Raw genomic sequence first — 23,270 nt, 5'->3', positions numbered from 1 at the left:
CTCCACCTCAGCTGAGCTATCCAACTGAGCTCAGCTCTCTTCATGAGCTGAGCTCTCCACCGCCTGAGCTGAGCTCTCGCCCTGAGCTGAGCTCTCCAATGCCTGAGCTCACCACCGTCTGAGCACTCCATTTCCTTAGCTCTCCACCGCCTGAGTTCTCCAACGCCTGAGCTCTCCACCGCCTGAGCTGAGCTCTCCCCACCAGAGGTCTCGACCTGATCTGAGCTCTCCACCGCCTGAGCTATCCACTACATGAGCTCTCCACCTGATCTTTGCTCACCACCGCCTGTGCTCTCGACCTGAGCTGCGCTCTCGACCTGAGTTGACCTCTCCAACGCCTGAGCTCTCCACCGCCTCAGCTGAGCTCTCCACCTGAGCTGAGCTCTCCAGCGCCTGAGCTGATCTCTCCACCTCAGCTGAGCCCTCCACCGCCTGAGCTGAGCTCTCCACCTGAGCTGAGCTCTCCACCGCCTGAGCTCTCCACGTGAGCTGACCTCTCCACCTGAGCTGAGCTCTCCACTGCCTGAGTTGAGCTCTCCACAGCCTTAGCAGAACTCTCCACCGCCTCAGCTGAACGCTCCATCGCCTGAGCTGAACTCTCCATCTGACCTGAGCTCTCCACCTGAGCTGAGCGCTCCATCACCGGAGCTCTCCACCGCCTGAGCTCTCCACCAGCTGATCTCCCCACCTGAGCTGAGCTCTCCACCTGAGCTGAGCTCTCCACCAGAGCTAAGCTCTCCACCGGCTGAGCTGAGCTCTCCGCCGCCTGAGCTGAGCTCTCCACCGCCTGAGCTGAGCTATCCACCGCCTGAGCTCTCCAGCAGAGCCGAGCTCTCCACCGCCTGAGCTGAGCTCTCGAAAGGAGCTGAGTTCTCCACCGGATGACCTCTCCATCGCCTTAGCTGAGCTCTCCGATGCCTGAGCTGAATTCTGCACCTGAGCTGAGCTCTCCACCGCCTGACCTCTCGACCACCTGATCTGAGCACTCCTCCACCTGGGCTCTCCACCGCCTTAGCTCTCCACCTGAGATGAGCTCTCCCCCTGAGCTGAGCTCTCCACCTGAGATGAGCTCTCCACCACCTGAGCTCTCCACCGCCTGAGCTCTCCACCTGAGCTGATCTCTACACATGAGGTGAGTTCTCCACCGCCTGAGCTGAGCTCTCCACCTGATTTGAGCTCACCATGTAGCTGAGCTCTCGACCTGAGATGAGATCTCCACCTGAGCTAAGCTCTCCGCCGTCTGAGCTGAGCTCTCCGCCGCCTGAGCTGAGCTCTCCACCGCCTGAGCTGAGCTCTCCACCGCCTGAGCTGAGCTCTCCACCGCCTGAGCTCTCCAGCAGAGCCGAGCTCTCCACCGCCTGAGCTCTCCACCTGAGCTGATCTCTCCACCTGAGCTGAGGTCTCCACCGCCTGAGCTCTCCACAGCCTGAGCTCTCCACAGCCTGAGCTCTCCACCTGAGCTGAGCTCTCCACCAGAGATGAGCTCTCCACCTCCTGAGCTGAGCTCTCCGCCGCCTGAGCTGAGCTCTCCACCGCCTGAGCTGAGCTATCCACCGCCTGAGCTCTCCAGCAGAGCCGAGCTCTTCACCACCTGAGCTCTCCACCTGAGCTGATCTCTCCACCTGAGCTGAGGTCTCCCCCGCCTGAGCTCTCCACCGCCTGAGCTAAGGTCTCCACCGCCTGAGCTGTATAGCAGTGCTGAGCTCTCCACCGCCTGAGCGCTCCACCTGAGCTGATCTCTCCACCTGAGCTGAGCTCTCCACCTGAGCTGAGCTCTCCACCGCCTGAGTTGAGCTCTCCACCGCCTGAGCTGAGCTCTCCACCGCCTGAGCTGAGCTATCCACCCCCTGAGCTCGCCACCAGAGCCGGGCTCTCCACCGCCTGAGCTCTCCACCGCCTGAGCTCTGCACCTGAGCTGATCTCTTCACCTGAGCTGAGTTCTCCACCGCCTGAGCTCTCCACCGCCTGAGCTCTCCACCTGAGCTGAGCTCTCCACCTGAGCTGAGCTCTCCACCGCCTGAACTCTCCAACCGAGTTGAGCTCTCCCAGTGAGATGTGCTCTCCAACTGAGATGTGCTCTCCACCACCTGAGCTCTCCATAGCCTGAGCTCTCCACAGCCTGAGCTCTCCACCTGAGCTGAGCTCTCCACCTGAGCGGAGCTCTCCAACAGAGCTGAGCTCTCCACCGCCTGAGCTCTCCACCGCGTGAGCTCTCCACCTGAGCTGAGCTCTCCACCGCCTGAACTCTCCAACTGAGCTGAGCTCTCCCACTGAGATGTGCTCTCCAACTGAGAAATGCTCTCCACCACCTGAGCTCTCCATAGCCTGAGCTCTCCACAGCCTGAGCTCTCCACCTGAGATGAGCTCTCCACCAGAGCTGAGCTCTCCACTGCCTGAGCTCTCCACCGTGTGAGCTCTCCACCTGAGCTGAGCTCTCCACTGCCTGAACTCTCCAACTGAGCTGAGCTCTCCCACTGAGATGTGCTCTCCAACTGAGATGTGCTCTCCACCACCTGAGCTATCCACCGCCTGAGCTCTCCACCAGACCTGAGCTCTCCACGGCCTGAGCTGAGATCTCTACTGCCTGAGCTGAACTCTCCACCTGAGCTGCCTTCTGCATCTGAGCTGAGCTCTCCACAGCCTGAGCTCTCCACCACCTGAGCTCTCCCCCTGAGCTGAGCTCTCCACCACCTTAGCTCTCCACCTGCGCTGAGCTCTCAACTTTAGCAGAGCTCTGCACCACCTGTGCTGAGTTCTCCAACACCTGAGCTGAGCTCTCGACAGGAGCTGAGCTCTCCACCGCCTGAGCTGACCTCTCCACCTGAGCTGAGCTCTCCACTGCCATAGCTGAGCTCTCCACCTGACCTGAGCTCTCCACTGCCTGAGATCTCGACCTGAGCTGAGCTCTCAACCTTAGCAGAGATGTCAACCGCATGTGCTGAGCTCTCCACCGCCTCAGCTGAGCTCTCGACAGGAGCTGAGTTCTCCACCGCCTGACCTCTCCATCGCCTTAGCTGAGCTCTCCGCTGCCTGAGATGAATTCTCCACATGAGCTGAGCTCTCCACCGCCTGACCTCTCGACCACCTGAGCAGAGCTCTCCTCCACCTGGGCTCTCCACCGCCTTAGCTCTCCACCTGAGATGAGCTCTCCACCTGAGCTCAGCTCTCCACTGTGTGAATGGCCCTCTCCACCTGAGATGAGCTCTCCACCTGAGATGAGATCTCCACCACCTGAGCTCTCCACGACCTGAGCTCTCCACCGCCTGAGCTCTCACCTGAGCTGAGCTCTCCACCACCTGAGCCCTCCACCTGCGCTGAGCTCTCAACTTTAGCAGAGCTCTCCACCGCCTGTGCTGAGTTCTCCACCACCTGAGCTGAGTTCTCGACAGGAGCTGAGCTCTCCACCGCCTGATCTGAATTCTCCACCTGAGCTGAGCTCTCCACCGCCTGACCTCTCGATCACCTGAGCTGAGCACTTCTCCACCTGGGCTTTCCACCCCCTTAGCTCTCCTTCTGAGTTAAGCTCTCCACCTGAGCTGAGCTCTCCACTGTGTAAACGGACCTCTCATCCTGAGCTGAGCTCTCCACAGCCTGTGCTGAGTTCTCCACCACCTGAGCTGAGCTCTCGACAGGAGCTGAGCTCTCCGCCGCCTGAGCTGAGCTCTCCACCGCCTGAGCTGAGCTATCCACCGCCTGAGCTCTCCAGCAGAGCCGAGCTCTCCACCGCCTGAGCTGAGCTCTCGAAAGGAGCTGAGTTCTCCACCGGATGAACTCTCCATCGCCTTAGCTGAGCTCTCCGATGCCTGAGCTGAATTCTGCACCTGAGCTGAGCTCTCCACCGCCTGACCTCTCGACCACCTGATCTGAGCACTCCTCCACCTGGGCTCTCCACCGCCTTAGCTCTCCACCTGAGATGAGCTCTCCCCCTGAGCTGAGCTCTCCACCTGAGATGAGCTCTCCACCACCTGAGCTCTCCACCGCCTGAGCTCTCCACCTGAGCTGATCTCTACACATGAGGTGAGTTCTCCACCGCCTGAGCTGAGCTCTCCACCTGATTTGAGCTCACCATGTGAGCTGAGCTCTCGACCTGAGATGAGATCTCCACCTGAGCTAAGCTCTCCGCCGTCTGAGCTGAGCTCTCCGCCGCCTGAGCTGAGCTCTCCACCGCCTGAGCTGAGCTATCCACCGCCTGAGCTCTCCAGCAGAGCCGAGCTCTCCACCGCCTGAGCTCTCCACCTGAGCTGATCTCTCCACCTGAGCTGAGGTCTCCACCGCCTGAGCTCTCCACAGCCTGAGCTCTCCACAGCCTGAGCTCTCCACCTGAGCTGAGCTCTCCACCAGAGCTGAGCTCTCCACCTCCTGAGCTGAGCTCTCCGCCGCCTGAGCTGAGCTCTCCACCGCCTGAGCTGAGCTATCCACCGCCTGAGCTCTCCAGCAGAGCCGAGCTCTTCACCACCTGAGCTCTCCACCTGAGCTGAGGTCTCCCCCGCCTGAGCTGTATAGCAGTGCTGAGCTCTCCACCGCCTGAGCGCTCCACCTGAGCTGATCTCTCCACCTGAGCTGAGCTCTCCACCTGAGCTGAGCTCTCCACCGCCTGAGCTGAGCTCTCCACCGCCTGAGCTGAGCTATCCACCCCCTGAGCTCGCCACCAGAGCCGGGCTCTCCACCGCCTGAGCTCTCCACCGCCTGAGCTCTCCACCTGAGCTGAGCTCTCCACCTGAGCTGAGCTCTCCACCGCCTGAACTCTCCAACCGAGTTGAGCTCTCCCAGTGAGATGTGCTCTCCAACTGAGATGTGCTCTCCACCACCTGAGCTCTCCATAGCCTGAGCTCTCCACAGCCTGAGCTCTCCACCTGAGCTGAGCTCTCCACCTGAGCGGAGCTCTCCAACAGAGCTGAGCTCTCCACCGCCTGAGCTCTCCACCGCGTGAGCTCTCCACCTGAGCTGAGCTCTCCACCGCCTGAACTCTCCAACTGAGCTGAGCTCTCCCACTGAGATGTGCTCTCCAACTGAGAAATGCTCTCCACCACCTGAGCTCTCCATAGCCTGAGCTCTCCACAGCCTGAGCTCTCCACCTGAGCAGAGCTCTCCACCAGAGCTGAGCTCTCCACCGCCTGAGCTCTCCACCGCGTGAGCTCTCCACCTGAGCTGAGCTCTCCACCGCCTGAACTCTCCAACTGAGCTGAGCTCTCCCACTGAGATGTGCTCTCCAACTGAGAAATGCTCTCCACCACCTGAGCTCTCCATAGCCTGAGCTCTCCACAGCCTGAGCTCTCCACCTGAGATGAGCTCTCCACCAGAGCTGAGCTCTCCACTGCCTGAGCTCTCCACCGTGTGAGCTCTCCACCTGAGCTGAGCTCTCCACCGCCTGAACTCTCCAACTGAGCTGAGCTCTCCCACTGAGATGTGCTCTCCAACTGAGATGTGCTCTCCACCACCTGAGCTATCCACCGCCTGAGCTCTCCACCAGACCTGAGCTCTCCACGGCCTGAGCTGAGATCTCTACTGCCTGAGCTGAACTCTCCACCTGAGCTGCCTTCTGCATCTGAGCTGAGCTCTCCACAGCCTGAGCTCTCCACCACCTGAGCTCTCCCCCTGAGCTGAACTCTCCACCACCTTAGCTCTCCACCTGCGCTGAGCTCTCAACTTTAGCAGAGCTCTGCACCACCTGTGCTGAGTTCTCCACCACCTGAGCTGAGCTCTCGACAGGAGCTGAGCTCTCCACCGCCTGAGCTGACCTCTCCACCTGAGCTGAGCTCTCCACTGCCATAGCTGAGCTCTCCACCTGACCTGAGCTCTCCACTGCCTGAGATCTCGACCTGAGCTGAGCTCTCAACCTTAGCAGAGATGTCAACCGCATGTGCTGAGCTCTCCACCGCCTCAGCTGAGCTCTCGACAGGAGCTGAGTTCTCCACCGCCTGACCTCTCCATCGCCTTAGCTGAGCTCTCCGCTGCCTGAGATGAATTCTCCACATGAGCTGAGCTCTCCACCGCCTGACCTCTCGACCACCTGAGCAGAGCTCTCCACCACCTGAGCTCTCCACCACCTGAGCTCTCCACCGCCTGAGCTCTCCACCAGAGCTGCGCTATTCACCTGAGCTGAGCTCTCCTCATGAGCTGACCTCTCCACCACTTGAGCTCTCCACCGCCTGAGCTCTCCACCTGATCTGAGCTCTCCACCTGAGCTATGCTCTCCACTGCCTGAGCTGACCTCTCCACCTGAGCTGAGATCTCCACCGGAGAAGAGCTCTCCACCGCCTGAGCTGAGCTCTCCACTGCCTGAGCTGAACTCTCCACCTGAGCTGCCTTCTGCACCTGAGCTGAGCTCTCCACAGCCTGAGCTCTCCACCACCTGAGCTCTCCACCTGAGCTGAGCTCTCCACCACCTGAGCTCTCCACCAGAGCTGAGCTCTCCACCTGAGCTGAGCTCTCAACCTTAGCTGAGCTCTCCACCGCCTGTGCTGAGTTCTCCACCACCTGAGCTGAGCTCTCGACAGGAGCTGAGCTCTCCACCGCCTGATCTGAATTCTCCACCTGAGCTGAGCTCTCCACCGCCTGACCTCTCGACCACCTGAGCTGAGCACTTCTCCACCTGGGCTCTCCACCGCCTTAGCTCTCCACCTGAGATGAGCTCTCCACCTGAGCTGAGCTCTCCACTGTGTGAACGGACCTCTCCACCTGAGCTGAGCTCTCCACCTGAGATGAGATCTCCACCACCTGAGCTCTCCACGACCTGAGCTCTCCACCGCCTGAGCTCTCACCTGAGCTGAGATGTCCACCACCTGAGCTCTCCACATGAGCTGAGCTCTCCACCGCCTGAGCTGAGCTCTCCACTGCCTGAGCTGAACTCGCCACCTGAGCTGCCTTCTGCACCTGAGCTGAGCTCTCCACAGCTTGAGCTCTCCACCACCTGAGCTCTCCACCTGCGCTGAGCTCTCAACTTTAGCAGAGCTCTCCACCACCTGTGCTGAGTTCTCCATCGCCTGAGATGAGCTCTCGACAGGAGCTGAGCTCTCCACCGCCTGACCTCTCCTACGCCTGAGCTGACCTCTCCACCTGAGCTGAGCTCTCCACCGTCAGAGCTGAGCTCTCCACCTGACCTGAGCTCTCCACTGCCTGAGATCTCGACCTGATCTTAGCTCTCAACCTTAGCAGAGATGTCAACCGCCTGTGCTGAGCTCTCCACCGCCTCAGCTGAGCTCTCGACAGGAGCTGAGTTCTCCACCGCCTGACCTCTCCATCGCCTTAGCTGAGCTCTCCGCTGCCTGAGATGAATTCTCCACATCAGCTGAGCTCTCCACCGCCTGACCTCTCGACCACCTGAGCAGAGCTCTCCTCCACCTGGGCTCTCCACCGCCTTAGCTCTCCACCTGAGCTGAGCTCTCCACCTGAGCTGAGCTCTCCACTGTGTGAATGGACCTCTCCACCTGAGATGAGATCTCCACCACCTGAGCTCTCCATAGCCTGAGCTCTCCACAGCCTGAGCTCTCCACCTGAGCTGAGCTCTCCACCTGAGCGGAGCTCTCCAACAGAGCTGAGCTCTCCACCGCCTGAGCTCTCCACCGCGTGAGCTCTCCACCTGAGCTGAGCTCTCCACCGCCTGAACTCTCCAACTGAGCTGAGCTCTCCCACTGAGATGTGCTCTCCAACTGAGAAATGCTCTCCACCACCTGAGCTCTCCATAGCCTGAGCTCTCCACAGCCTGAGCTCTCCACCTGAGCGGAGCTCTCCAACAGAGCTGAGCTCTCCACCGCCTGAGCTCTCCACCGCGTGAGCTCTCCACCTGAGCTGAGCTCTCCACCTGAGCTATGCTCTCCACTGCCTGAGCTGACCTCTCCACCTGAGCTGAGATCTCCACCGGAGAAGAGCTCTCCACCGCCTGAGCTGAGCTCTCCACTGCCTGAGCTGAACTCTCCACCTGAGCTGCCTTCTGCACCTGAGCTGAGCTCTCCACAGCCTGAGCTCTCCACCACCTGAGCTCTCCACCTGAGCTGAGCTCTCCACCACCTGAGCTCTCCACCAGAGCTGAGCTCTCCACCTGAGCTGAGCTCTCAACCTTAGCTGAGCTCTCCACCGCCTGTGCTGAGTTCTCCACCACCTGAGCTGAGCTCTCGACAGGAGCTGAGCTCTCCACCGCCTGATCTGAATTCTCCACCTGAGCTGAGCTCTCCACCGCCTGACCTCTCGACCACCTGAGCTGAGCACTTCTCCACCTGGGCTCTCCACCGCCTTAGCTCTCCACCTGAGATGAGCTCTCCACCTGAGCTGAGCTCTCCACTGTGTGAACGGACCTCTCCACCTGAGCTGAGCTCTCCACCTGAGATGAGATCTCCACCACCTGAGCTCTCCACGACCTGAGCTCTCCACCGCCTGAGCTCTCACCTGAGCTGAGATGTCCACCACCTGAGCTCTCCACATGAGCTGAGCTCTCCACCGCCTGAGCTGAGCTCTCCACTGCCTGAGCTGAACTCGCCACCTGAGCTGCCTTCTGCACCTGAGCTGAGCTCTCCACAGCTTGAGCTCTCCACCACCTGAGCTCTCCACCTGCGCTGAGCTCTCAACTTTAGCAGAGCTCTCCACCACCTGTGCTGAGTTCTCCATCGCCTGAGATGAGCTCTCGACAGGAGCTGAGCTCTCCACCGCCTGACCTCTCCTACGCCTGAGCTGACCTCTCCACCTGAGCTGAGCTCTCCACCGTCAGAGCTGAGCTCTCCACCTGACCTGAGCTCTCCACTGCCTGAGATCTCGACCTGATCTTAGCTCTCAACCTTAGCAGAGATGTCAACCGCCTGTGCTGAGCTCTCCACCGCCTCAGCTGAGCTCTCGACAGGAGCTGAGTTCTCCACCGCCTGACCTCTCCATCGCCTTAGCTGAGCTCTCCGCTGCCTGAGATGAATTCTCCACATCAGCTGAGCTCTCCACCGCCTGACCTCTCGACCACCTGAGCAGAGCTCTCCTCCACCTGGGCTCTCCACCGCCTTAGCTCTCCACCTGAGCTGAGCTCTCCACCTGAGCTGAGCTCTCCACTGTGTGAATGGACCTCTCCACCTGAGATGAGATCTCCACCACCTGAGCTCTCCATAGCCTGAGCTCTCCACAGCCTGAGCTCTCCACCTGAGCTGAGCTCTCCACCTGAGCGGAGCTCTCCAACAGAGCTGAGCTCTCCACCGCCTGAGCTCTCCACCGCGTGAGCTCTCCACCTGAGCTGAGCTCTCCACCGCCTGAACTCTCCAACTGAGCTGAGCTCTCCCACTGAGATGTGCTCTCCAACTGAGAAATGCTCTCCACCACCTGAGCTCTCCATAGCCTGAGCTCTCCACAGCCTGAGCTCTCCACCTGAGCGGAGCTCTCCAACAGAGCTGAGCTCTCCACCGCCTGAGCTCTCCACCGCGTGAGCTCTCCACCTGAGCTGAGCTCTCCACCGCCTGAACTCTCCAACTGAGCTGAGCTCTCCCACTGAGATGTGCTCTCCAACTGAGAAATGCTCTCCACCACCTGAGCTCTCCATAGCCTGAGCTCTCCACAGCCTGAGCTCTCCACCTGAGATGAGCTCTCCACCAGAGCTGAGCTCTCCACTGCCTGAGCTCTCCACCGTGTGAGCTCTCCACCTGAGCTGAGCTCTCCACCGCCTGAACTCTCCAACTGAGCTGAGCTCTCCCACTGAGATGTGCTCTCCAACTGAGATGTGCTCTCCACCACCTGAGCTATCCACCGCCTGAGCTCTCCACCAGACCTGAGCTCTCCACGGCCTGAGCTGAGATCTCTACTGCCTGAGCTGAACTCTCCACCTGAGCTGCCTTCTGCATCTGAGCTGAGCTCTCCACAGCCTGAGCTCTCCACCACCTGAGCTCTCCCCCTGAGCTGAACTCTCCACCACCTTAGCTCTCCACCTGCGCTGAGCTCTCAACTTTAGCAGAGCTCTGCACCACCTGTGCTGAGTTCTCCACCACCTGAGCTGAGCTCTCGACAGGAGCTGAGCTCTCCACCGCCTGAGCTGACCTCTCCACCTGAGCTGAGCTCTCCACTGCCATAGCTGAGCTCTCCACCTGACCTGAGCTCTCCACTGCCTGAGATCTCGACCTGAGCTGAGCTCTCAACCTTAGCAGAGATGTCAACCGCATGTGCTGAGCTCTCCACCGCCTCAGCTGAGCTCTCGACAGGAGCTGAGTTCTCCACCGCCTGACCTCTCCATCGCCTTAGCTGAGCTCTCCGCTGCCTGAGATGAATTCTCCACATGAGCTGAGCTCTCCACCGCCTGACCTCTCGACCACCTGAGCAGAGCTCTCCACCACCTGAGCTCTCCACCACCTGAGCTCTCCACCGCCTGAGCTCTCCACCAGAGCTGCGCTATTCACCTGAGCTGAGCTCTCCTCATGAGCTGACCTCTCCACCACTTGAGCTCTCCACCGCCTGAGCTCTCCACCTGATCTGAGCTCTCCACCTGAGCTATGCTCTCCACTGCCTGAGCTGACCTCTCCACCTGAGCTGAGATCTCCACCGGAGAAGAGCTCTCCACCGCCTGAGCTGAGCTCTCCACTGCCTGAGCTGAACTCTCCACCTGAGCTGCCTTCTGCACCTGAGCTGAGCTCTCCACAGCCTGAGCTCTCCACCACCTGAGCTCTCCACCTGAGCTGAGCTCTCCACCACCTGAGCTCTCCACCAGAGCTGAGCTCTCCACCTGAGCTGAGCTCTCAACCTTAGCTGAGCTCTCCACCGCCTGTGCTGAGTTCTCCACCACCTGAGCTGAGCTCTCGACAGGAGCTGAGCTCTCCACCGCCTGATCTGAATTCTCCACCTGAGCTGAGCTCTCCACCGCCTGACCTCTCGACCACCTGAGCTGAGCACTTCTCCACCTGGGCTCTCCACCGCCTTAGCTCTCCACCTGAGATGAGCTCTCCACCTGAGCTGAGCTCTCCACTGTGTGAACGGACCTCTCCACCTGAGCTGAGCTCTCCACCTGAGATGAGATCTCCACCACCTGAGCTCTCCACGACCTGAGCTCTCCACCGCCTGAGCTCTCACCTGAGCTGAGATGTCCACCACCTGAGCTCTCCACATGAGCTGAGCTCTCCACCGCCTGAGCTGAGCTCTCCACTGCCTGAGCTGAACTCGCCACCTGAGCTGCCTTCTGCACCTGAGCTGAGCTCTCCACAGCTTGAGCTCTCCACCACCTGAGCTCTCCACCTGCGCTGAGCTCTCAACTTTAGCAGAGCTCTCCACCACCTGTGCTGAGTTCTCCATCGCCTGAGATGAGCTCTCGACAGGAGCTGAGCTCTCCACCGCCTGACCTCTCCTACGCCTGAGCTGACCTCTCCACCTGAGCTGAGCTCTCCACCGTCAGAGCTGAGCTCTCCACCTGACCTGAGCTCTCCACTGCCTGAGATCTCGACCTGATCTTAGCTCTCAACCTTAGCAGAGATGTCAACCGCCTGTGCTGAGCTCTCCACCGCCTCAGCTGAGCTCTCGACAGGAGCTGAGTTCTCCACCGCCTGACCTCTCCATCGCCTTAGCTGAGCTCTCCGCTGCCTGAGATGAATTCTCCACATCAGCTGAGCTCTCCACCGCCTGACCTCTCGACCACCTGAGCAGAGCTCTCCTCCACCTGGGCTCTCCACCGCCTTAGCTCTCCACCTGAGCTGAGCTCTCCACCTGAGCTGAGCTCTCCACTGTGTGAATGGACCTCTCCACCTGAGATGAGATCTCCACCACCTGAGCTCTCCACGACCTGAGCTCTCCACCGCCTGAGCTCTCACCTGAGCTGAGCTCTCCACCACCTGAGCTCTCCACATGACCTGAGCTCTCCACTGCCTGAGCTGAGCTCTCCACTGCCTGAGCTGAACTCTCCACCTGATCTGCCTTCTGATCCTGAGCTGAGCTCTCCACAGCCTGAACTCTCCACCACCTGAGCTCTCCACCTGAGCTGAGCTCTCCACCACCTGAGCTCTCCACCTGCGCTGAGCTCTCAACTTTAGCAGAGCTCTCCACCGCCTGTGCTGAGTTCTCCACCACCTGAGCTGAGTTCTCGACAGGAGCTGAGCTCTCCACCGCCTGATCTGAATTCTCCACCTGAGCTGAGCTCTCCACCGCCTGACCTCTCGACCACCTGAGCTGAGCACTTCTCCACCTGGGCTTTCCACCGCCTTAGCTCTCCACCTGAGCTGAGCTCTCCACCTGAGCTGAGCTCTCCACCGCCTGAACTCTCCAACCGAGTTGAGCTCTCCCAGTGAGATGTGCTCTCCAACTGAGATGTGCTCTCCACCACCTGAGCTCTCCACCGCCTGAGCTCTCACCTGAGCTGAGCTCTCCACCACCTTAGCTCTCCACATGACCTGAGCCCTCCTCCGCCTGAGCTGAGCTCTCCACTGCCTGAGCTGAACTCTCCACCTGAGCTGCCTTCTGCACCTGAGCTGAGCTCTCCATAGCTTGAGCTCTCCACCACCTGAGCTCTCCACCTGCGCTGAGCTCTCAACTTTAGCAGAGCTCTCCACCACCTGTGCTGAGTTCTCCATCGCCTGAGATGAGCTCTCAACAGGAGCTGAGTTCTTCACCGTCTGACCTCTCCAACGCCTGAGCTGAGCTCTCCGCCGCCTGAGCTGAGCTCTCAACCGCCTGAGCTGAACTCTCCACCTGAGCTGCCTTCTGCACCTGAGCTGAGCTCTCACTGCCTGAGCTCTCCACCTGATCTGAGCTCTCCACCGCCTGAACTCTCCAGCTGAGCTGAGCTCTCCACCTGAGCTGAGCTCTCCACTGCCTGAGCTGACCTCTCCACATGAGCTGAGCTCTACACCTGAGATGAGCGCTCCACCACATGAGCTCTCCACCACCTGAGCTCTCCACAGCCTGAGCTCTCCACCACCTGAGCTCTCCACCTGAGCTGATCTCTACACATGAGCTGAGTTCTCCACCGACTGAGCTGAGCTCTCCACCTGATTTGAGTTCACCATGTGAGCTGAACTCTCGACCTGAGATGAGATCTCAACCGCCTGAGCTCTCCACCGCCTGAGCTGATCTCTCCACCGCCTGATCTGAACTCTCCACCTGAGCTGCCTTCTGCACCTGAGCTGAGCTCTCCACTGCCTGAGATCTCGACCTGAGCTGAGCTCTCAACCTTAGCAGAGATGTCAACCGCATGTGCTGAGCTCTCCACCGCCTCAGCTGAGCTCTCGACAGGAGCTGAGTTCTCCACCGCCTGACCTCTCCATCGCCTTAGCTGAGCTCTCCGCTGCCTGAGATGAATTCTCCACATGAGCTGAGCTCTCCACCGCCTGACCTCTCGACCACCTGAGCAGAGATCTCCTCCACCTGGGCTCTCCACCGCCTTAGCTCTCCACCTGAGATGAGCTCTCCACCTGAGCTCAGCTCTCCACTGTGTGAATGGCCCTCTCCACCTGAGATGAGCTCTCCACCTGAGATGAGATCTCCACCACCTGAGCTCTCCACGACCTGAGCTCTCCACCGCCTGAGCTCTCACCTGAGCTGAGCTCTCCACCACCTGAGCCCTCCACCTGCGCTGAGCTCTCAACTTTAGCAGAGCTCTCCACCGCCTGTGCTGAGTTCTCCACCACCTGAGCTGAGTTCTCGACAGGAGCTGAGCTCTCCACCGCCTGATCTGAATTCTCCACCTGAGCTGAGCTCTCCACCGCCTGACCTCTCGATCACCTGAGCTGAGCACTTCTCCACCTGGGCTTTCCACCCCCTTAGCTCTCCTTCTGAGTTAAGCTCTCCACCTGAGCTGAGCTCTCCACTGTGTAAACGGACCTCTCATCCTGAGCTGAGCTCTCCACAGCCTGTGCTGAGTTCTCCACCACCTGAGCTGAGCTCTCGACAGGAGCTGAGCTCTCCGCCGCCTGAGCTGAGCTCTCCACCGCCTGAGCTGAGCTATCCACCGCCTGAGCTCTCCAGCAGAGCCGAGCTCTCCACCGCCTGAGCTGAGCTCTCAAAAGGAGCTGAGTTCTCCACCGGATGACCTCTCCATCACCTTAGCTGAGCTCTCCGATGCCTGAGCTGAATTCTGCACCTGAGCTGAGCTCTCCACCGCCTGACCTCTCGACCACCTGATCTGAGCACTCCTCCACCTGGGCTCTCCACCGCCTTAGCTCTCCACCTGAGATGAGCTCTCCCCCTGAGCTGAGCTCTCCACCTGAGATGAGCTCTCCACCACCTGAGCTCTCCACCGCCTGAGCTCTCCACCTGAGCTGATCTCTACACATGAGGTGAGTTCTCCACCGCCTGAGCTGAGCTCTCCACCTGATTTGAGCTCACCATGTGAGCTGAGCTCTCGACCTGAGATGAGATCTCCACCTGAGCTAAGCTCTCCGCCGTCTGAGCTGAGCTCTCCGCCGCCTGAGCTGAGCTCTCCACCGCCTGAGCTGAGCTATCCACCGCCTGAGCTCTCCAGCAGAGCCGAGCTCTCCACCGCCTGAGCTCTCCACCTGAGCTGATCTCTCCACCTGAGCTGAGGTCTCCACCGCCTGAGCTCTCCACAGCCTGAGCTCTCCACAGCCTGAGCTCTCCACCTGAGCTGAGCTCTCCACCAGAGCTGAGCTCTCCACCTCCTGAGCTGAGCTCTCCGCCGCCTGAGCTGAGCTCTCCACCGCCTGAGCTGAGCTCTCCACCGCCTGAGCTGAGCTATCCACCGCCTGAGCTCTCCAGCAGAGCCGAGCTCTTCACCACCTGAGCTCTCCACCTGAGCTGAGGTCTCCCCCGCCTGAGCTGTATAGCAGTGCTGAGCTCTCCACCGCCTGAGCGCTCCACCTGAGCTGATCTCTCCACCTGAGCTGAGCTCTCCACCTGAGCTGAGCTCTCCACCGCCTGAGCTGAGCTCTCCACCGCCTGAGCTGAGCTATCCACCCCCTGAGCTCGCCACCAGAGCCGGGCTCTCCACCGCCTGAGCTCTCCACCGCCTGAGCTCTCCACCTGAGCTGAGCTCTCCACCTGAGCTGAGCTCTCCACCGCCTGAACTCTCCAACCGAGTTGAGCTCTCCCAGTGAGATGTGCTCTCCAACTGAGATGTGCTCTCCACCACCTGAGCTCTCCATAGCCTGAGCTCTCCACAGCCTGAGCTCTCCACCTGAGCTGAGCTCTCCACCTGAGCGGAGCTCTCCAACAGAGCTGAGCTCTCCACCGCCTGAGCTCTCCACCGCGTGAGCTCTCCACCTGAGCTGAGCTCTCCACCGCCTGAACTCTCCAACTGAGCTGAGCTCTCCCACTGAGATGTGCTCTCCAACTGAGAAATGCTCTCCACCACCTGAGCTCTCCATAGCCTGAGCTCTCCACAGCCTGAGCTCTCCACCTGAGCGGAGCTCTCCAACAGAGCTGAGCTCTCCACCGCCTGAGCTCTCCACCGCGTGAGCTCTCCACCTGAGCTGAGCTCTCCACCGCCTGAACTCTCCAACTGAGCTGAGCTCTCCCACTGAGATGTGCTCTCCAACTGAGAAATGCTCTCCACCACCTGAGCTCTCCATAGCCTGAGCTCTCCACAGCCTGAGCTCTCCACCTGAGATGAGCTCTCCACCAGAGCTGAGCTCTCCACTGCCTGAGCTCTCCACCGTGTGAGCTCTCCACCTGAGCTGAGCTCTCCACCGCCTGAACTCTCCAACTGAGCTGAGCTCTCCCACTGAGATGTGCTCTCCAACTGAGATGTGCTCTCCACCACCTGAGCTATCCACCGCCTGAGCTCTCCACCAGACCTGAGCTCTCCACGGCCTGAGCTGAGATCTCTACTGCCTGAGCTGAACTCTCCACCTGAGCTGCCTTCTGCATCTGAGCTGAGCTCTCCACAGCCTGAGCTCTCCACCACCTGAGCTCTCCCCCTGAGCTGAACTCTCCACCACCTTAGCTCTCCACCTGCGCTGAGCTCTCAACTTTAGCAGAGCTCTGCACCACCTGTGCTGAGTTCTCCACCACCTGAGCTGAGCTCTCGACAGGAGCTGAGCTCTCCACCGCCTGAGCTGACCTCTCCACCTGAGCTGAGCTCTCCACTGCCATAGCTGAGCTCTCCACCTGACCTGAGCTCTCCACTGCCTGAGATCTCGACCTGAGCTGAGCTCTCAACCTTAGCAGAGATGTCAACCGCATGTGCTGAGCTCTCCACCGCCTCAGCTGAGCTCTCGACAGGAGCTGAGTTCTCCACCGCCTGACCTCTCCATCGCCTTAGCTGAGCTCTCCGCTGCCTGAGATGAATTCTCCACATGAGCTGAGCTCTCCACCGCCTGACCTCTCGACCACCTGAGCAGAGCTCTCCACCACCTGAGCTCTCCACCACCTGAGCTCTCCACCGCCTGAGCTCTCCACCAGAGCTGCGCTATTCACCTGAGCTGAGCTCTCCTCATGAGCTGACCTCTCCACCACTTGAGCTCTCCACCGCCTGAGCTCTCCACCTGATCTGAGCTCTCCACCTGAGCTATGCTCTCCACTGCCTGAGCTGACCTCTCCACCTGAGCTGAGATCTCCACCGGAGAAGAGCTCTCCACCGCCTGAGCTGAGCTCTCCACTGCCTGAGCTGAACTCTCCACCTGAGCTGCCTTCTGCACCTGAGCTGAGCTCTCCACAGCCTGAGCTCTCCACCACCTGAGCTCTCCACCTGAGCTGAGCTCTCCACCACCTGAGCTCTCCACCAGAGCTGAGCTCTCCACCTGAGCTGAGCTCTCAACCTTAGCTGAGCTCTCCACCGCCTGTGCTGAGTTCTCCACCACCTGAGCTGAGCTCTCGACAGGAGCTGAGCTCTCCACCGCCTGATCTGAATTCTCCACCTGAGCTGAGCTCTCCACCGCCTGACCTCTCGACCACCTGAGCTGAGCACTTCTCCACCTGGGCTCTCCACCGCCTTAGCTCTCCACCTGAGCTGAGCTCTCCACCTGAGCTGAGCTCTCCACTGTGTGAACGGACCTCTCCACCTGAGCTGAGCTCTCCACCTGAGATGAGATCTCCACCACCTGAGCTCTCCACGACCTGAGCTCTCCACCGCCTGAGCTCTCACCTGAGCTGAGATGTCCACCACCTGAGCTCTCCACATGAGCTGAGCTCTCCACCGCCTGAGCTGAGCTCTCCACTGCCTGAGCTGAACTCGCCACCTGAGCTGCCTTCTGCACCTGAGCTGAGCTCTCCACAGCTTGAGCTCTCCACCACCTGAGCTCTCCACCTGCGCTGAGCTCTCAACTTTAGCAGAGCTCTCCACCACCTGTGCTGAGTTCTCCATCGCCTGAGATGAGCTCTCGACAGGAGCTGAGCTCTCCACCGCCTGACCTCTCCTACGCCTGAGCTGACCTCTCCACCTGAGCTGAGCTCTCCACCGTCAGAGCTGAGCTCTCCACCTGACCTGAGCTCTCCACTGCCTGAGATCTCGACCTGATCTTAGCTCTCAACCTTAGCAGAGATGTCAACCGCCTGTGCTGAGCTCTCCACCGCCTCAGCTGAGCTCTCGACAGGAGCTGAGTTCTCCACCGCCTGACCTCTCCATCGCCTTAGCTGAGCTCTCCGCTGCCTGAGATGAATTCTCCACATCAGCTGAGCTCTCCACCGCCTGACCTCTCGACCACCTGAGCAGAGCTCTCCTCCACCTGGGCTCTCCACCGCCTTAGCTCTCCACCTGAGCTGAGCTCTCCACCTGAGCTGAGCTCTCCACTGTGTGAATGGACCTCTCCACCTGAGATGAGATCTCCACCACCTGAGCTCTCCACGACCTGAGCTCTCCACCGCCTGAGCTCTCACCTGAGCTGAGCTCTCCACCACCTGAGCTCTCCACATGACCTGAGCTCTCCACTGCCTGAGCTGAGCTCTCCACTGCCTGAGCTGAACTCTCCACCTGATCTGCCTTCTGATCCTGAGCTGAGCTCTCCACAGCCTGAACTCTCCACCACCTGAGCTCTCCACCTGAGCTGAGCTCTCCACCACCTGAGCTCTCCACCTGCGCTGAGCTCTCAACTTTAGCAGAGCTCTCCACTGCCTGTGCTGAGTTCTCCACCACCTGAGCTGAGTTCTCGACAGGAGCTGAGCTCTCCACCGCCTGATCTGAATTCTCCACCTGAGCTGAGCTCTCCACCGCCTGACCTCTCGACCACCTGAGCTGAGCACTTCTCCACCTGGGCTTTCCACCGCCTTAGCTCTCCATCTGAGTTGAGCTCTCCACATGAGCTGAGCTCTCCACTGTGTGAACGGACCTCTCATCCTGAGCTGAGCTCTCCACCTGAGATGAGATCTCCACCACCTGATCTCTCCACGACCTGAGCTCTCCACCGCCTGAGCTCTCACCTGAACTGAGCTCTCCACCACCTTAGCTCTCCACATGACCTGAGCCCTCCTCCGCCTGAGCTGAGCTCTCCACTGCCTGAGCTGAACTCTCCACCTGAGCTGCCTTCTGCACCTGAGCTGAGCTCTCCACAGCTTGAGCTCTCCACCACCTGAGCTCTCCACCTGCTCTGAGCTCTCAACTTTAGCAGAGCTCTCCACCACCTGTGCTGAGTTCTCCATTGCCTGAGATGAGCTCTCAACAGGAGCTGAGTTCTTCACCGTCTGACCTCTCCAACGCCTGAGCTGAGCTCTCCGCCGCCTGAGCTGAGCTCTCAACCGCCTGAGCTGAACTCTCCACCTGAGCTGCCTTCTGCACCTGAGCTGAGCTCTCACTGCCTGAGCTCTCCACCTGATCTGAGCTCTCCACCGCCTGAACTCTCCAGCTGAGCTGAGCTCTCCACCTGAGCTGAGCTCTCCACTGCCTGAGCTGACCTCTCCACATGAGCTGAGCTCTACACCTGAGATGAGCGCTCCACCACATGAGCTCTCCACCACCTGAGCTCTCCACAGCCTGAGCTCTCCACCACCTGAGCTCTCCACCTGAGCTGATCTCTACACATGAGCTGAGTTCTCCACCGACTGAGCTGAGCTCTCCACCTGATTTGAGCTCACCATGTGAGCTGAACTCTCGACCTGAGATGAGATCTCAACCGCCTGAGCTCTCCACCGCCTGAGCTGATCTCTCCACCGCCTGATCTGAACTCTCCACCTGAGCTGCCTTCTGCACCTGAGCTGAGCTCTCCAATGCCTGAGCTCTCGGCCTGAGCTGAGCTCTCCACCCCCTGAGATGATCTCTCCACCTTATCTGAGCTATTCACTACCTGAGCTGTGCACCTCATCTAAGGTCTCCAACGCCTGAATTCTCCACTGCCTGAGCTGAGCTCTCCACCTGATCTGAGCTATCCACTACCTGAGCTCTGCACCTCAGGTAAGCTCTCCAGCGCCTGAGCGCTCCACTGCCTGAGCTGAGCTCTCCACCTGAGCTGAGCTCTCCACATGAGCTGAGCTCTTTACCGCCTGAACTCTCCACTGCCTGAGCTCTCCACCTGACCTGAGCTCTCCACATGAGCTGAGCTCTCCACTGCCTGAGATCTCCACCTGAGCTGAGCTCTCAACCTTAGCAGAGATGTCAACCGCCTGTGCTGAGCTCTCCAACACCTGAGCTGAGCTCTCCACCGCCTCAGCTGAGCTCTCGACAGGAGCTGAGTTCTCCACCGCCTGACCTCTCGACCACCTGAGCTGAGCACTCCTCCACCTGGGCTCTCCCCCGCCTTAGCTCTCCACCTGAGCTGAGCTCTCCACTGTGTGAACGGAACTCTCCACCTGAGCTGAGCTCTCCACCACCTGAGCTCTCCACATGAGCTGAGCTCTCCACCGCCTGAGCTGAGCTCTCCACTGCCTGAGCTGTAATCTCCACCTGAGCTGCCTTCTGCACCTGAGCTGAGCTCTCCACTGTGTGAACGGAACTCTCCACCTGAGCTGAGCTCTCCACCACCTGAGCTCTCCACATGAGCTGAGCTCTCCACCGCCTGAGCTGAGCTCTCCACTGCCTGAGCTGAAATCTCCACCTGAGCTGCCTTCTGCACCTGAGCTGAGCTCTCCACAGCCTGAGCTCACCACCACCTGAGCTCTCCACCTGAGCTGAGCTCTCCACCACCTGAGCTTTCCACCTGCGCTGAGCTCTCAACTTTAGTAGAGGTCTCCACCACCTGTGCTGACTTCTCCACCACCTGAGCTGAGCTCTCGACAGGATCTGAGCTCTCCACCGCCTGAGCTCTCCACCGCCTGAGCTGAGCTCTCCACCACCTGAGCTCTCCACATGAGCTGAGCTCTCCACCGCCTGAGCTGAGCTCTCCACTGCCTGAGCTGAACTCTCCACCTGAGCTGTCCTCTCCACCTGAGCTGAGCTCTCCACCTCAGATGAGCTCTCCAACTGAGCTCAGCTCTCTTCATGAGCTGAGCTCTCCACCGCCTGAGCTGAGCTCTCCCCAGCTGAGGTCTCGACCTGAGCTGAGCTCTCCACCGCCTGAGCTATCCACTACATGAGCTCTCCACCTGATCTTTGCTCACCACCGCCTGAGCTCTCCACCGCCTGAGCTGCGCTCTCGACCTGAGTTGACCTCTCCTACGCATGAGCTCTCCACCACCTGAGCTGAGCTCTCCACCTGAGCTGAGCTCTCCAGCGCCTGAGCTGATCTCTCCACCTCAGCTGAGATCTCCGCCGCCTGAGCTGAGCTCTCAACCGCCTGAGCTGAACTCTCCACCTGAGCTGTCCTCTCCACCTGATCTGAGCTCTCCACCTGAGCTGAACTCTCCAGCACCTGAGCTGATCTCTCCACCTCAGCTGAGCTCTCCATCGCCTGAGATCTCCACCGCCTGAACTGAGCTCTCCACTGCCTGTGCTGAGCTCTCCACCAGAGCTGAGCACTCCACCGCCTGAGCTGAGCTCTCCACTGCCTGAGATCTCCACTGCCTGAACTGACCACTCCAACGCCTGAGCTGAACTCTCCACTGCCTGTGCTGAGCTCTCCACCGCCTGAGGTGGGCACTCCTCTGCCTGAGCTCTCCACCTCAGCTGAGCTCCCCAACTGAGCACAGCTCTCTACATGAGCTGAGCTCTCCACCGCCTGTGCTGACCTCTCGACCTGAGCTGAGCTCTCCGAGGCCTGAGGTCACCACCGCCTGAGGTCTTCACCGCCTTAGGTCTCCATCGCTCGAGTTCTCCGACGCCTGAGCTCTCCACTGCCTGAGCTGAGCTCTCACCGCCTGAGCTCTGGACCTCATCTGAGCTCTCCACTGCCTGAGCTGAGCTCTCCACCGCCGGACCTGAGTTCTCACTGCCTGAGCTCTCCACCTGATCTGAGCTCTCCACCGCCTGAACTCTCCAGCTGAGCTGAGCTCTCCACCTGAGCTGAGCTCTCCACTGCCTGAGCTGAGCTCACCACCTGAGCTGAGCTCTCCACCTGAGCTGAGCTCTCCACCACCTGATCTCTCCACCACCTGAGCTCTCCACCGCCTGAGCTCTCCACTAGAGCTGAGCTCTCCACCTGAGCTGAGCTGTCCACCTGAGATGAGCTCTCCTCCAGCTGAGCTCTCCACCGCCTGAGCTCTCCACCTGATCTGATCTCTACACATGAGATAAGTTCTCCACCGCCTGAGCTGAGCTCTCCACCTGATTTGAGCTCACCATGTGAGCTGAGCTCGCGACCTGAGATGAGATCTCCACTGCCTGAGCTCTCCACCGCCTGAGCTGAGCTCTCCACCGCCTGAGCTGAACTCTCCACCTGAGCTGTCTTCTGCACCTGAGCTGAGCTCTCCAGCGCCTGAGCTGATCTCTCCACCTCAGCTGAGATCTCCGCCGCCTGAGCTGAGCTCTCAACCGCCTGAGCTGAACTCTCCACCTGAGCTGTCCTGTCCACCTGATCTGAACTCTCCACCTGAGCTGAACTCTCCAGCACCTGAGCTGATCTCTCCACCTCAGCTGAGCTCTCCACCGCCTGAGATCTCCACCGCCTGAACTGAGCTCTCCACTGCCTGTGCTGAGCTGTCCACCAGAGCTGAGCACTCCACCGCCTGAGCTGAGCTCTCCACTGCCTGAGATCTCCACCGCCTGAACTGAGCACTCCAACGCCTGAGCTGAACTCTCCACGGCCTGTGCTGAGCTCTCCACCGCCTGAGGTGGGCACTCCTCTGCCTGAGCTCTCCACCTCAGCTGAGCTCCCCAACTGAGCACAGCTCTCTACATGAGCTGAGCTCTCCACCGCCTGTGCTGACCTCTCGACCTGATCTGAGGTCTCCGAGGCCTGAGGTCACCACCGCCTGAGGTCTCCACCGCCTTAGGTCTCCATCGCTCGAGTTCTCCAACGCCTGAGCTCTCCACTGCCTGAGCTGAGCCTTCACCGCCTGAGCTCTGGACCTCATCTGAGCTCTCCACCGCCTGAGCTGAGCTCTCCACCGCCGGACCTGAGTTCTCACTGCCTGAGCTCTCCACCTGATCTGAGCTCTCCACCGCCTGAACTCTCCAGCTGAGCTGAGCTCTCCACCTGAGCTGAGCTCTCCACTGCCTGAGCTGACCTCTCCACCTGAGCTGAGCTCTACACCTGAGATGAGCTCTCCACGACCTGAGCTCTCCACCACCTGAGCTCTCCACCGCCTGAGCTCTCCACCTGAGCTGAGCTCTCCACCTGAGCTGAGCTCTCCTCATGAGCTGAGCTCTCCACCACCTGAGCTCTCCACCGCCTGAGCTCTCCACCTGAGCTGAGCTCTCCACCTGAGCTGATCTCTCCACCACCTGAGCTGACCTCTCCACCTGAGCTGACCTCTCCACCGCCTGAGCTGAGCTCTCCACCACCCGAGCTCTCCACCACCTGAGCTCTCCACCGCCTGATCTCTCCACTAGAGCTGAGCTCTCCACCTGAGCTGAGCTGTCCACCTGAGATGAGCTCTCCAATGCCTGAGCTGACCTCTCCACCTGAGCTGAGCTCTACACCTGAGATGAGCTCTCCACCACCTGAGCTCTCCACTACCTGAGCTCTCCACCGCCTGAGCTCTCCACCAGAGCTGAGCTCTTCACCTGAGCTGAGCTCTCCTCATGAGCTGAGCTCTCCACCACCTGAGCTCTCCACCGCCTGAGATCTCGACCTGAGCTGAGCTCTCAACCTTAGCAGAGATGTCAACCGCCTGTGCTGAGCTCTCCAACGCCTGATCTGAGCTCTCCACCGCCTCAGCTGAGCTCTCGACAGGAACTGAGTTCTCCACCACCTGACCTCTCCATCGCCTTAGCTGAGCTCTCCGCTGCCTGAGCTGAATTCTCCACCTGAGCTGAGCTCTCCACCGCCTGATCTCTCGACCACCTGAGCTGAGCACTCCTCCAACTGGGCTTTCCGCCGCCTTAGCTCTCCACCTGAGCTGAGCTCTCCAACTGAGCTGAGCTCTCCAACTGAGCTGAGCTCTCCACTGTGTGAACTGACCTCTCCACCTGA

This window comes from Strix aluco, chromosome W (assembly GCF_031877795.1).
Source record: "Strix aluco isolate bStrAlu1 chromosome W, bStrAlu1.hap1, whole genome shotgun sequence".
In the NCBI taxonomy this organism is placed as follows: domain Eukaryota; kingdom Metazoa; phylum Chordata; class Aves; order Strigiformes; family Strigidae; genus Strix; species Strix aluco.
The sequence above is the reverse complement of the archived record's forward strand: the minus strand, read 5'-3'. Positions refer to the sequence as shown.